Source organism: Salmo trutta, chromosome 28, assembly GCF_901001165.1.
Source record: "Salmo trutta chromosome 28, fSalTru1.1, whole genome shotgun sequence".
Taxonomy (NCBI): domain Eukaryota; kingdom Metazoa; phylum Chordata; class Actinopteri; order Salmoniformes; family Salmonidae; genus Salmo; species Salmo trutta.
This window is the reverse complement of record NC_042984.1, coordinates 13,931,187-13,946,533: the sequence shown is the minus strand read 5'-3', so window position 1 is coordinate 13,946,533 and position 15,347 is coordinate 13,931,187. Positions and strand designations below refer to the sequence as shown.

Sequence of the window (15,347 nt, the reverse complement as noted above, 5' to 3'; positions counted from 1 at the left end):
AATACAGAGTATAACGCAGAAGCATAATAAACCCATATAAGAACTGTTCAGAGGACCTGAGACATCAGTGAGCATGAAGTGCTCTCTTGGGACTGGAAAGCAAGAATGGACCCTTATTATATGGCAGCCATCTTACATGACTGACTGCATTTTCTGCTGCTTGAGGGTGACAAACAAAATGGCCTCCAAATAGTTGGATTCATTTGGTTTCATTGGTAAATTCATGACTAAAAATAGATAGCAAATCAACTCTATGATGCACAGGCAATCACTTGATAAAAAAGCTTACTGAAAGATTTCTGTATGTGGCCAATAAGAAATGGTCAATCCACGTAAAGACTGCCTTTTAAGTAGAAATTGTGCACCAATATAGATTTTTTAAATTCTGTTAAAGTAAGTGCCCTATAATATAGACCACATTGATAATTCAATAAATCTGATATTTTTTAAATGAATAGACTTGCTGAAGTCTCTGTGCATCCTGTTTGACTTCTAGAAAGATTTTAACCAGGACGGGCTCATAGTAATGGCTGGAACGGAATCAATGGAATGGTATCGACCACAACAAACACATGGTTTCCATGTGGTTGATACCCTTTAATTCACTCCATTCCAGACATTATTATGAGATGTCCTCCCCTCAGCAGCCTCCTGTGGTAGTTATTTTCACACAATGTTGATTGGCACTTCAACCTTATTACCCATAGATAGGCTAGAAATGTTTTAAGAATAAAAAATACAAAAATTAAGGTTGCATTTAGTTGCCACTTCCTGTTGCACACAACAAGCTTCCATTCCCCCTGTCACAAGGGGATTTATGGATGAATTAAGAAGAAATCATCAACCCTGGTACTTTATTTGGCATTTATAGGCACTTACTATAGTCATTATTAAATTGTTTACCTCTAGAGATGGGAAATCTTGTTTTCTATTAAGTTGAACATGTGCCCTTTATGACAGAATGTTAAAATGAGGTTTTTATTGACAAAGTTACACTTCTCAAAAGGTACCGAATGGGTGGAATGACCCTAAAGCTGTGTGACACGTCAAGTTTACACTGTTAGTTTACTGCACATTCAGCTGCTTTTGACAGACTTTCCCCTCTCAATTAACGCTGAAGCATATTATTCCCGTTCCTCAACACTTCTGTCCCATCTGATCAAGTCGGGAAGAGAAGTTGTCAGAGCATATGATAGGTGACAAAGGATTTGAACGAGAAACAGTCACACGAATGGCCTAATTACCAAATCCTGCATATTCATGCATTAACCCATAAGACACATACTAGAACAAAATGTTCATGTTGTCCCCTATCCACCTCATGCTGAGAGAGGGGAGGTCTGTTGGTGTTTTGGCTCGATAGTCATTCACATTCCCCTGGATAAGATGGACAACACGGCCGGAGCCCAGCCCTTCCCAGACCACCTTTCTTTCCAAGCCAAGACACCACAGGTGGCTTCCCACCACTTCTCTCTGCAAACGGAAGGAGACGGAGGGAGTCACAGGCATTTAGCCGAGACAGACAGATACATTAACACACCATGGCCCAACGCCACCCCATTAATCTGCAGCTCGTTGGGGCTTGTCGGGGCCGGCAAGGCAGGGCTGGTGCTTCTCCAAGGAATGTTGAGCCTAGGCACAATGGGTGGGTCCCTCAGTGAGTAGCGTGCCACTGCCATGGTGCCACCCCAGCACTCTGAAGTCAGCAAACAAACCGTTGCAAATCTGATGTTGAAGAAAGGCAATTATGACAACACATTATTTTTCTGGTCTAAAAAGGCCCTTCACATATTCTCCTGGACTAAAAAGGCCTTAAGTCACTCTGAAATCTCCAAGGGCCTCTCTAAAGCTGTTACAGCAACACACCATAAAGGCATGAACCCGTAGGATTCAGGACCAAGAAGTAGGTAAGAATAAGTTTAAGAAAGATATAGAGGTAATAGATCTGCTTCATATGAAATATGAATCTCCTTAATGTGTTCTCACCTACTGACCACGCATATCGATAGAGGAGAATATTAACAAGGTTTCTTCCAGGCTCAACTTCTAGGCTCAGCTGTAGAAGCGTGACTTCTGGGGGTGTATCCCAAATTACACCCTATTCCTTATAAAGTGCACAACTTTGGACCAGAGCCCATCTGGTCAAAAGTAGTGCACTTTATAGGGAATGGGCTTTGGTCAAAAGTATTGCACTTTTTTGGGAGCCATTTGGGACACAGGCCTGGTATGAGAGACTGTCTGCTCTGACATGCTGAAGTCTTGTGGATGATTTATTAAAGCACTATTTCAGCCCTGTGTGTAGTCAACCTCTATGACATACTTAGAGTCATTTCTGAAATGGATATGCATGGTCATGTGATATGCATGGTCACATGACATGTTAACTGAGTATGGCATGTTAAAACCAGCGCTTTAACTTACACATAGCGACAATAGCAAATATTTGTAATGATTACTTGATAAATATTAGACGCTATTAATATGATTAGGCTAATCTCTTGTCACAATGTCAGTCATGAGTTCACAGAAGTGAGCAGCCATGGTGTTTAGGTGCAGAACCTGTCTTCTCTCTAACGCAGCACGACGGTGAGTCTGCGTCTGCCATGTAACCTCTAGCTAAGCAAGTTCATATGCCCGTCTCGCTCTTCGATCTATCAAGGAATTATGCAATTACATTAGGGTAGTCCATGGTTTCTCTCTCTCTCTATTTTCCAGCAATTTTCCACTTGAGCAGACTGACCTAACCTGTAAGTGTCAGGTGAAAGAGTGAGGAGGGTTCTGATATCAGTGTGAATGATCCATGAATCCTTGGGGTTTGATAGACAGGGCCGGCCTCGCTATTTACCCTTAGAGATATTCACGGGTCACCAGTGGTACAGAAGTGCACTCTGGGCTCATATTCATAAAGCGTCTCGGAGTAGTAAGTGCTGATGTAGGATCAGTTTAGCCTTTTGGATCATAATGAACAAGATCAGGGTGGGACCTGATCTTAGACCAGCACTCCTACTCTCAGATGCTTTATGAATACAGGCCATGGGCTCTTTCTGATCTGCAGGGGATAGACTGTCTGCCTGGCTGATGGAGACATAGATAGGCAATAGATAGATTACTAACTGTGTTTATGGCTCATAGGAGATATTGTACCAGTGGGTAGATAGACAAGGATTCAAAGTGACTTTGGCGGTTTGCTTCTGTTGATCAGCTATGCGATAGATACAGTGATTTAGTCTGCCATTTTAGTGTTATAGATTTTGATATATTATCAGTAATATAATTCTGCCTCGTTGATTACAGGATGTATGGGCTGGGGATGGACGGGGGAAGATAAGTGGATGGTTGAGGGGGCAGTTCAAAGTGTCTACTTATCCTTATGATACTTATCTTTACTGCGGGAAAATAGAGATCTGAGGAAGGTGCTACACACTCCCAGTTCAACGACGACAGTGGAGTAGTTGTGTGTGACTGGGGAGACCTGTACTTCTCCTTTTATCTGACTCTCTCTACTAGTAGAGGGTCTCTCTTCCTCTCTCTCTGTGTGACTCTCTCTAGTAGTAGAGGGTCTTTCCTCTCTCTGCGTGACTCTCTCTAGTACTAGAGGGTCTCTCCTCCTCTCTCTCTGTGTGACTCTCTCTAGTAGTAGAGGGTCTCTCCTCCTCTCTCTCTCTGTGACTCTAGTAGTGGGTCTCTCCTCCTCTCTCTGTGACTCTAGTAGTGGGTCTCTCTCTCTCTGTGTGACTCTCTAGTAGTGGGTCTCTCCTCCTCTCTCTCTCTCTATGTGACTCTCATAGTGGGTCTCTCTCTCTCTCTGTGGGTCTCTCCTCTCTCTCTGACTCTCTAGTAGTGGGTCTCTCCTCCTCCCTCTCTCTGTGTGACTCTCTAGTAGTGGGTCTCTCCCTCTCTCTGTGTGACTCTAGTAGTGGGTCTCTCCTCCTCTGTGTGACGCTAGTAGTAGTGGGTCTCTCCTCTCTTTCTCTGTGTGACTCTCTAGTAGTGGGTCTCTCCTCCTCTCTTTCTCTGTGTGACGCTAGAAGTAGTGGGTCTCTCCTCCTCTCTCTCTCTGTGACTCTAGTAGTAGTGGGTCTCTCCTCTCTCTCTGTGTGACTCTCTAGTAGTGGGTCTCTCCTCCTCTCTCTCTGTGTGACTCTCTAGTAGTGGGTCTCTCCTCCTCTCTCTGTGTGACTCTAGTAGTGGGTTTCTCCTCCTCTCTCTCTCTGTGTGACTCTCTAGTAGTGGGTCTCTCCTCCTCCTCTCTCTCTCTCTCTCTCTCTCTCTCTCTGTGTGACTCTCTAGTAGTGGGTCTCTCCTCTCTTTCTCTGTGTGACTCTCTAGTAGTGGGTCTCTCCTCCTCTCTCTCTCTCTCTGTGTGACTCTCTAGTAGTGGGTCTCTCCTCCTCTCTCTCTCTCTGTGTGACTCTAGTAGTTGGTCTCTCCTCCTCTCCCTCTGTGTGACTCGCTAGTAGTGGGTCTCTCCTCTCTTTCTCTGTGTGACTCTCTAGTAGTGGGTCTCTGCTCCTCTCTCTCTCTGTGTGACTCTCTAGTAGTGGGTCTCTCCTCCTCTCTCTCTGTGACTCTCTAGTAGTGGGTTTCTCCTCCTCTCTCTCTCTGTGTGACTCTAGTAGGGGGTCTCTCCTCCTCCCCTCTCTCTCTCTCTCTCTGTGTGTGACTCTCTATAGTGGGTCTCTCCTCTCTCTCTCTGTGTGACTCTCTAGTAGTGGGTCTCTCCTCCTCTCTCTGTGTGTGACTCTCGTCGTGGGTCTCTCCTCCTCCTCTCTCTCTCTCTCTGTGACTCTCTAGTAGTGGGTCTCTCCTCTCTCTCTGTGACTCTCTAGTAGTGGGTCTCTCCTCCTCTCTCTGTGACTCTCTAGTAGTGGGTCTCTCCTCCTCTCTCTCTGTGACTCTCTAGTAGTGGGTCTCTCCTCCTCTCTCTCTCTGTGTGACTCTCTAGTAGTGGGTCTCTCCTCCTCTCTCTCTGTGTGACTCTCTAGTAGTGGGTCTTTCCCCCTCGCTGTGTGACTCTCTAGTAGTGGGTCTCTCCTCCTCTGTGTGACGCTAGTAGTAGTGGGTCTCTCCTCCTCTCTCTGTGTGACTCTAGTAGTGGGTCTCTCCTCCTCTCTTTTTCTGTGTGACGCTAGTAGTAGTGGGTCTCTCCTCTCTCTCTGTGTGACTCTCTAGTAGTGGGTCTCTCCTCCTCTCTCTCTGTGACTCTAGTAGTGGGTCTCTCCTCCTCTCTCTCTCTTTGTGTGACTCTCTAGTAGTGGGTCGCTCCTCTCTCTGTGACTCTCTAGTAGTGGGTTTCTCCTCCTCTCTCTCTCTGTGTGACTCTAGTAGTGGGTCTCCCCTCCTCTCTCTCTCTCTGTGTGTGACTCTAGTAGTGGGTCTCTCCTCCTCTCTCTCTCTGTGTGACTCTCTAGTAGTGGGTCTCTCCTCCTCTCTCTCTCTCTGTGTGACTCTCGTCGTGGGTCTCTCCTCCTCCTCTCTCTCTCTCTCTCTCTCTCTGTGTGACTCTAGTAGTGGGTCTCTCCTCCTCTCTCTCTCTGTGTGACTCTCGTAGTGGGTCTCCCCTCCTCTCTCTCTCTCTGTGTGTGACTCTAGTAGTGGGTCTCTCCTCCTCTCTCTCTCTGTGTGACTCTCTAGTAGTGGGTCTCCCCTCCTCTCTCTCTCTCTCTGTGTGTGACTCTCGTAGTGGGTCTCTCCTCCTCTCTCTGTGTGACTCTAGTAGTGGGTCTCTCCTCCTCTCTCTCTGTGTGTGACTCTCTAGTAGTGGGTCTCTCCTCCTCTGTGTGACGCTAGTAGTAGTGGGTCTCTCCTCCTCTCTCTGTGTGACTCTAGTAGTGGGTCTCTCCTCCTCTCTTTTTCTGTGTGACTCTCTAGTAGTGGGTCTCTCCTCCTCTCTCTCTGTGACTCTAGTAGTGGGTCTCTCCTCCTCTCTCTCTTTGTGTGACTCTCTAGTAGTGGGTCTCTCCTCCTCTCTCTCTGTGACTCTAGTAGTGGGTCTCTCCTCCTCTCTCTCTTTGTGTGACTCTCTAGTAGTGGGTCGCTCCTCTCTCTGTGACTCTCTAGTAGTGGGTCTCTCCTCTCTCTCTGTGTGACTCTCTAGTTGTGGGTCTCTCCTCCTCTCTCTCTGTGTGACTCTCTAGTAGTGGGTTTCTCCTCCTCTCTCTCTCTGTGTGACTCTAGTAGTGGGTCTCCCCTCCTCTCTCTCTCTCTGTGTGTGACTCTAGTAGTGGGTCTCTCCTCCTCTCTCTCTCTGTGTGACTCTCTAGTAGTGGGTCTCTCCTCCTCTCTCTCTCTCTGTGTGACTCTCGTAGTGGGTCTCTCCTCCTCCTCTCTCTCTCTGTGTGACTCTAGTAGTGGGTCTCTCCTCCTCTCTCTCTCTGTGTGACTCTCGTAGTGGGTCTCCCCTCCTCTCTCTCTGTGTGTGACTCTCGTAGTGGGTCTCCCCTCCTCTCTCTCTCTCTGTGTGTGACTCTAGTAGTGGGTCTCTCCTCCTCTCTCTCTCTGTGTGACTCTCTAGTAGTGGGTCTCCCCTCCTCTCTCTCTCTCTGTGTGTGACTCTCGTAGTGGGTCTCTCCTCCTCTCTCTCTCTCTGTGTGACTCTCTAGTAGTGGGTCTCTCCTCTCTTTCTCTGTGTGACTCTCTAGTAGTGGGTCTCTCCTCCTCTCTCTCTCTCTCTGTGTGTGACTCTCTAGTAGTGGGTCTCTCCTCCTCTCTCTCTCTGTGTGACTCTAGTAGTTGGTCTCTCCTCCTCTCCCTCTGTGTGACTCGCTAGTAGTGGGTCTCTCCTCTCTTTCTCTGTGTGACTCTCTAGTAGTGGGTCTCTCCTCCTCTCTCTCTCTGTGTGACTCTCTAGTAGTGGGTCTCTCCTCCTCTCTCTCTGTGTGACTCTCTAGTAGTGGGTCTCTCCTCCTCTCTCTCTGTGTGACTCTAGTAGTGGGTTTCTCCTCCTCTCTCTCTCTGTGTGACTCTCTAGTAGTTGGTCTCTCCTCCTCTCTCTCTCTCTGTGTGACTCTCTAGTAGTGGGTCTCTCCTCTCTTTCACTGTGTGACTCTCTAGTAGTGGGTCTCTCCTCTCTTTCTCTGTGTGACTCTCTAGTAGTGGGTCTCTCCTCCTCTCTCTCTCTGTGTGTGACTCTCTAGTAGTGGGTCTCTCCTCCTCTCTCTCTCTCTCTGTGTGACTCTAGTAGTTGGTCTCTCCTCCTCTCCCTCTGTGTGACCCGCTAGTAGTGGGTCTCTCCTCTCTTTCTACTAGAGTCACACACAGTGAAAGAGAGGAGTGACACTCTAGTAGTGGGTCTCTCCTCCTCTCTCTCTGTGTGACTCTCTAGTAGTGGGTCTCTCCTCCTCTCTCTCTGTGTGACTCTAGTAGTGGGTTTCTCCTCCTCTCTCTCTCTCTGTGTGACTCTCTAGTAGTTGGTCTCTCCTCCTCTCTCTCTCTCTGTGTGACTCTCTAGTAGTGGGTCTCTCCTCTCTTTCACTGTGTGACTCTCTAGTAGTGGGTCTCTCCTCTCTTTCTCTGTGTGACTCTCTAGTAGTGGGTCTCTCCTCCTCTCTCTCTCTGTGTGTGACTCTCTAGTAGTGGGTCTCTCCTCCTCTCTCTCTCTCTGTGTGACTCTAGTAGTTGGTCTCTCCTCCTCTCCCTCTGTGTGACTCTCTAGTAGTGGGTCTCTCCTCTCTTTCTCTGTGTGACTCTCTAGTAGTGGGTCTCTCCTCCTCTCTCTCTCTGTGTGACTCTCTAGTAGTGGGTTTCTCCTCCTCTCTCTCTCTGTGTGACTCTAGTAGGGGGTCTCTCCTCCTCCCCTCTCTCTCTCTCTCTCTCTCTGTGTGTGACTCTCTATAGTGGGTCTCTCCTCTCTCTCTCTGTGTGACTCTCTAGTAGTGGGTCTCTCCTCCTCTCTCTGTGTGTGACTCTCGTCGTGGGTCTCTCCTCCTCCTCTCTCTCTCTCTCTCTCTCTCTCTGTGACTCTCTAATAGTGGGTCTCTCCTCTCTCTCTGTGACTCTCTAGTAGTGGGTCTCTCCTCCTCTCTCTCTGTGACTCTCTAGTAGTGGGTCTCTCCTCCTCTCTCTCTGTGACTCTCTAGTAGTGGGTCTCTCCTCCTCTCTCTCTGTGACTCTCTAGTAGTGGGTCTCTCCTCCTCTCTCTCTGTGTGACTCTCTAGTAGTGGGTCTCTCCTCCTCTCTCTCTGTGTGACTCTCTAGTAGTGGGTCTTTCCCCCTCGCTGTGTGACTCTCTAGTAGTGGGTCTCTCCTCCTCTGTGTGACGCTAGTAGTAGTGGGTCTCTCCTCCTCTCTCTGTGTGACTCTAGTAGTGGGTCTCTCCTCCTCTCTTTTTCTGTGTGACGCTAGTAGTAGTGGGTCTCTCCTCCTCTCTTTTTCTGTGTGACGCTAGTAGTGGGTCTCTCCTCTCTCTCTGTGACTCTAGTAGTGGGTCTCTCCTCCTCTCTCTCTCTTTGTGTGACTCTCTAGTAGTGGGTCGCTCCTCTCTCTGTGACTCTCTAGTAGTGGGTTTCTCCTCCTCTCTCTCTCTGTGTGACTCTAGTAGTGGGTCTCCCCTCCTCTCTCTCTCTCTGTGTGTGACTCTAGTAGTGGGTCTCTCCTCCTCTCTCTCTGTGTGACTCTCTAGTAGTGGGTCTCTCCTCCTCTCTCTCTCTCTGTGTGACTCTCGTAGTGGGTCTCTCCTCCTCCTCTTTCTCTCTCTCTCTCTCTCTCTCTGTGTGACTCTAGTAGTGGGTCTCTCCTCCTCTCTCTCTCTGTGTGACTCTCGTAGTGGGTCTCCCCTCCTCTCTCTGTGTGTGACTCTAGTAGTGGGTCTCTCCTCCTCTCTCTCTCTGTGTGACTCTCTAGTAGTGGGTCTCCCCTCCTCTCTCTCTCTCTCTGTGTGTGACTCTCGTAGTGGGTCTCTCCTCCTCTCTCTCTCTGTGTGACTCTCTAGTAGTGGGTCTCTCCTCCTCTCTCTCTGTGTGACTCTCTAGTAGTGGGTCTCTCCTCCTCTCTCTCTGTGTGTGACTCTCTAGTAGTGGGTCTTTCCCCCTCGCTGTGTGACTCTCTAGTAGTGGGTCTCTCCTCCTCTGTGTGACGCTAGTAGTAGTGGGTCTCTCCTCCTCTCTCTCTTTGTGTGACTCTCTAGTAGTGGGTCGCTCCTCTCTCTGTGACTCTCTAGTAGTGGGTCTCTCCTCCTCTCTCTCTGTGTGACTCTAGTTGTGGGTCTCTCCTCCTCTCTCTCTGTGTGACTCTCTAGTAGTGGGTTTCTCCTCCTCTCTCTCTCTGTGTGACTCTAGTAGTGGGTCTCCCCTCCTCTCTCTCTCTCTCTCTGTGTGTGACTCTAGTAGTGGGTCTCTCCTCCTCTCTCTCTCTGTGTGACTCTCTAGTAGTGGGTCTCTCCTCCTCTCTCTCTCTCTGTGTGACTCTAGTAGTAGTAGGTCTCTCCTCCTCTCTCTGTGTGACTTTCTAGTAGTGGGTCTCTCCTCCTCTTCTCTCTCTCTGTGTGACTCTCTAGTAGTGGGTCTCTCCTCTCTTTCTCTGTGTGACTCTCTAGTAGTGGGTCTCTCCTCCTCTCTCTCTCTCTCTCTCTCTCTGTGTGACTCTCTAGTAGTGGGTCTCTCCTCCTCTCTCTCTCTGTGTGACTCTCTAGTAGTTGGTCTCTCCTCCTCTCCCTCTCTCTGTGTGACTCTCTAGTAGTGGGTCTCGCCTCTCTTTCTCTGTGTGACTCTCTAGTAGTAGTGGGTCTCTCTTCCTCTCTCTGTGTGACTCAAGTAGTGGTTCTCTCCTCTCTCTCTGTGTGACTCTCTAGTAGTGGGTCTCTCCTCCTCTCTCTCTGTGTGACTCTCTAGTAGTAGTGGGTCTCACTTCCTCTCTCTGTGTGACTCAAGTAGTGGTTCTCTCCTCTCTTTCTCAGTGTGACACTCTAGCAGTGGGTCTCTCCTCCTCTCCTCTAATGACATCAGTCAGCCCAGCAGTGTTATCCAGCAGGCAGCACCACCTCCCTTCAGGGATAGGATTTTATGACTGAAACCTGACACCGTTTCTGTGTCCTATAAGCGACAGAGCTGTAACTCACTTCAAAGGCAGCTGGCATCGAATCACAGCACAGTCATAAATTCCCCTGTCACGCCTGGGCCAATCAGGATGCGGCACTAAATCACACCTGTCACTCTGGCGGCCAATGGAAAGACGGTGGCGGAAAATCTGTCAGGGGTATGTCTGTTAACAGTGTTGTGGTGTGCTTGGGCAATCCATGGGGAAGGAGGGAGGGGGGGAAAGTGAGAGAGAGAAAGAAAGAAAGAATAGATGACAGAGGGAGGGAGAAAGGGAGTGAACTGAAGGCTACAGAGGTATGCCACAGAATAAAACGCTTGTTTTCTCCCTCTGTAATTCTTAGGCCACGCCATGTTCAAAGCCACATCCATAATATACCACGGTAAAACTAAAGGAGCTTAAAGAGGGCAGGCTGAGGAATTAGTGAGTAAAACAAGACTAAACACAGCCCCAAAAGAGGAGAAACACGTCCCCCTGAGGGATGGTACTGGACTTGGATCAACCAGGATAAACATTCATAAAGCCTGATGCCTACATTGAAAATCAGTTTCACTGCATCTGTATTCTACTCCTGCATCACTGGCCTACTCCTGCATCGCTAGCCTACTCCAGGCAAACTCTATGTTGATACCAGTTGGCTGACAGTGGGACCAGCTGGAGACATTGGGGCAGACAAAGGGACTAACTGGCTGAAGGCAGGCTGGGCTGAGGCGGACACCTCCCGGGTCTGAGGCTCAGGGTATGGGTCTATGTGCTGAGAGGGAGCTGGCTGACCAGATGTGATCCCTCCTACAGGTCTCTGCAGACAGCCGGTCCAAATGAAGAGCAGTTGTTGTCTGGGTACTACAGCACAGCAGGGCAGGGCAGAGGCCTGGATGTGAAGGGATTTCATTCTGCTTCTAAATCACACAAACAGAGAGAGAGAAGAGAGGAGAGAGAGAGAGACCTGGCTCTCAAGAGAAGACGGTCTATGTGCACACTGCCCACAAAATGAGGTGGAAACTGAGCTGCACTTCCTAACCTCCTGCCAAATGTATGACCATACTAGAGACAGATATTTCCCTCAAATTACAGACCCACAAAGAATTCGAAAACAAATCCAATTTTGATAAACTCCCATGTCTATTGGGTGAAATATCACAGTGTTCCATCACAGCAGCAAGATTTGTGACCTGTTGCCACAAGAAAAGGGCAACCAGTGAAGAACAAACACCATTGTAAATACAACCCGTATTTATGTTCATTTATTTTCCCTTTTGTACTTTAACTATTTGCACATTGTTACAACACTGTTTATAGCCATACTATGACATTTGAAATGTCTCTATTCCTTTGGAACTTTTGTAAGTGTAATGTTTACTGTCCTTTTTTATTGCTTATTTCACTTTTGTTTATTATCTAGTTCCCTTGCTTTGGCAATGTAAACATATGCTCTGAGACCAGGTTGCCCAAAGAGCCCCAGGCCAGCAACACAGACCCAACCTAAGTATGAGAAAGCAAAAATATAACTATTTGACACACTGAAAAGAATCAACCAAAACAATTTTTGGAAAACAAATCCAACATTGATAAACTACCATATTTCTGTTCTACAAACTGTGAAATACCTTAGTGTGCAATCAGAGCAGCAAGGTTTGTGGCCTTACAAACAACATTGTAAATTCCACCAATAATGTTTGTCTTCCCCCATTATTCATACTATAATAACTAAAACACTGTCCATAGCTGATCAAATAACACTTGAAATGTCTTTATCTTTAGAGCAATGTTTACTATTCATTTCTAATAGTTTTTTGTTGCTAATATTGTTAAATATGTTTCTTCTCACTTTTGTTTATTTCACTTCCTTTGGCAATGTAAACATAATGTATGTTTCCCATGCCAAGAGAACCCCTTTGAATTGAGAGAGACACAGAGACAGAGACACAGAGACACAGAGAGACAGAGAGACAGAGAGACAGAGAGACAGAGAGACAGAGACACAGAGACACAGAGACACAGAGAGACAGAGAGACAGAGAGACAGACGACTGCAAAAGGCATAGGGGAAAAGTAGTGCAAAGAGGGAGTATTTTGTCAATTTACTACACCCTTGATAAAGCATGTCATTAACCTATAAACGTGTTGGAAAATGTATTTGACATAGTTTGAGAAGCAAATGAAATATGATAGATGGATAAATATGTTCATGCAAAAGCACTGTTATTCAATGATGGGGGGAAAAGCACTGTTATTCAATGATTGGGAAAAGCACTGTTATTCAATGATGGGGGAAAAGCACTGTTATTCAATGATGGGGAGAAAAGCACTGTTATTCAATGATGGGGAGAAAAGCACTGTTATTCAATGATGGGGGGAAAAGCACTGTTATTCAATGATGGGGGGAAAAGCACTGTTATTCAATGATGGGGGGGAAAAGCACTGTTATTCAATGATGGGGGGGAAAAGCACTGTTATTCAATGACGGGGGGAAAAGCACTGTTATTCAATGATGGGGGAAAAGCACTGTTATTCAATGATGGGGGAAAAGCACTGTTATTCAATGATGGGGGAAAAGCACTGTTATTCAATGATGGGGGAAAAGCACTGTTATTCAATGATGGGGGGGAAAAGCACTGTTATTCAATGATGGGGGGGGAAAGCACTGTTATTCAATGATGGGGGAAAAGCACTGTTATTCAATGATGGGGGAAAAGCACTGTTATTCAATGACGGGGGGAAAGCACTGTTCTTCAATGACGGGGGAAAAGCACTGTTATTCAATGACGGGGGGAAAAGCACTGTTATTCAATGATGGGGGAAAAGCACTGTTATTCAATGATGGGGGAAAAGCACTGTTATTCAATGATGGGGGAAAAGCACTGTTATTCAATGATGGGGGGGAAAAGCACTGTTATTCAATGATGGGGGGGAAAAGCACTGTTATTCAATGATGGGGGGGAAAAGCACTGTTATTCAATGACGGGGGGAAAAGCACTGTTATTCAATGACGGGGGGAAAAGCACTGTTATTCAATGATGGGGGAAAAGCACTGTTATTCAATGATGGGGGAAAAGCACTGTTATTCAATGATGGGGGAAAAGCACTGTTATTCAATGATGGGGGGGAAAAGCACTGTTATTCAATGATGGGGGGAAAAGCACTGTTATTCAATGATGGGGGGAAAAGCACTGTTATTCAATGACGGGGGGAAAAGCACTGTTATTCAATGACGGGGAAAAACACTGTTATTCAACGATGGGGGGAAAAGCACTGTTATTCAATGATGGGGGGGAAAAGCACTGTTATTCAATGATGGGGGAAAAGCACTGTTATTCAATGATGGGGGAAAAGCACTGTTATTCAATGATGGGGGAAAAGCACTGTTATTCAATGATGGGGGAAAAGCACTGTTATTCAATGATGGGGGAAAAGCGGTATCCTAACAAACATGTAACTTTCCCACTGGAATGATGAACAGTAGCTAACAGACCAGCTAGGCTCCTGGTGACATACAACAACACAGAATTAAACTTTCACATCAGGGATTGATCAGCATCTTATGTAATTGATAGTAGCACAATCATTTTTGTTGTTGTTGGAAAAAAAACATACATTGTATGTTGAGTTCTGGCTGAGGAGACCGGGACAGAGAGAATGTGCAGTGGTGTGTTCTCTGGCACTGCTGTTGTTTTTGGCTGGCTTCTCTACGGAGCAGAGCAGCAATGATTTTCTATTCTATGGGAATACATAGAATACAAAATGTTTTCCTGGTGCAATACAGATACATTGGGGTATAGTACCACTAGCGGTTCTGGGGGGGGGGGGACTCCCGTGTGGCCCCCCTAAATGTGGACTATGAAATGATTTTTACATAACAAATTTTTGCTATCGTTCTTTTTTTTACATCCGTTATTAGACAGTGGCAACGATGATGATTATGAACATAGTCTTTTGCCTCCTAATGCCTGCAATGCAGTGAAGAAAACGATATGACAACAATAACGTCTAATGTAACTGGCCCCTCTAACAGTACAACTGGCCCCAGCTTGGCCCCCCCAGTTGAAATGGTCTAGAACCGCCACTGTAAGGTCTGGTGTGTGTAATGCATCTGAGTCTTACACATTATAGTCTAAGACTTCAACACAGGCATAATTAATGTCCTATTTAAAAAAAATGTTTGATAGGGTAGAGCAGGGGTGTCAAACTCATATTACGCTGGGGGCCGCATTCAGTCTTCAATGAGGTCCGGAGCGCCACATTGGAAATTGATTGTATTTCCTCGCCGTCAAAACGAGTTTTTATTTTTTACTCAAATCACCCGTGTATGTTTGACACCCCTGTGTAGTGTATTGAAGCATTGGCCTTGTGTCTGACTAGTGCAGGCCACTGAGAAGTATATAGCTCAGTCACCAGCCACACACCATGTAAATAATGATCATTTACTGACTCACACAGTCTCTTTTATCGTACACAGCATCGATCAATTACAAGGCTCAAGCCCATTACATGCTCCTGACTGTTTTACAGCGTGTCAAACCATGGCGTTACAGACTATCATACTCATTCCTGTATAATTAATATAAATTACCTCTCTGTCTTTTTACGACGGTGTAACTGTAATTAGCAGATGAAAGGGGGTCGTTGACTGCCCCAAGGTACCGCCTGCCCTGCCGAAGGAATACCTAGATGGAAAATGAGTGAAGGGATGGCAGGACACACACTCACAAGCACATGCACAAACACACACACAAAATATGACTGAAACATATTGAATATCTAGATGAAAACTAAGTGATGGGATGACCCAGGAGGCACCAACGTGTGTGTGATCCATTTGAACCCTCTCCAGTCCCTCCCTGCCCTGCTGGATGAGGACACAGTGAGGTGGATCTAATCTAATCAATTACTGCATTGCTGCTGTCTAGATCTGCTGTGCTGTCTAACCGTGTCCTCTTTAACCTTCACATTCTAGCCTGGATAAACCAGACTGAACGCTATTGAAACAATGGAGCCTTTCACATCTCCCCTCCCCCGAAATCACACGTGTTTGGGTCGGGACATATAGAATAGGGAATAGGCAGAATTTTTAAATCTGACTGGTTTGATAATTGAATGAATAGATCTAACACCATATCCTAATAATTTCAAAATGCTTAAAATATAATAACACACAAATGCAATTTAGTGGCATCTCTGCGTCCATTTAAGAGAGTGAAGAGCGGTTGACTTGTCCACCTAGCAACACAAATTGTAGGCTTTTACAGTGGACCTGACTGGAGGCCAGCCAAGACAATGAATCTGCCAGATGAGTAATGTTTCATTAACTTCACTTAA

At 46.6% G+C, this 15,347-nt stretch overlaps 1 protein-coding gene and 1 long non-coding RNA gene across 2 annotated transcripts in view; one reads left to right on the top strand and one right to left on the bottom strand.

Annotated features, from left to right (window-relative positions):
* Positions 1 to 950: 950 nt before the first annotated feature.
* LOC115165545 (uncharacterized) lies at positions 951 to 2,191 on the bottom strand. The gene is made up of 2 exons (XR_003870197.1): positions 1,987 to 2,191; positions 951 to 1,725 (listed from the first exon to the last, which is right to left on the bottom strand). It is a non-coding gene; the product is annotated as an uncharacterized LOC115165545 (long non-coding RNA).
* Positions 1,721 to 15,347, top strand: part of LOC115165540 (transcription factor NF-E2 45 kDa subunit-like) — a 38,764-nt gene continuing 25,137 nt past the window's right edge. The window contains exon 1 of the mRNA XM_029718727.1: positions 1,721 to 1,907. The gene's annotated coding sequence lies outside the window, so the exon portion shown is untranslated. The remainder of the gene's footprint in view (positions 1,908 to 15,347) is intronic.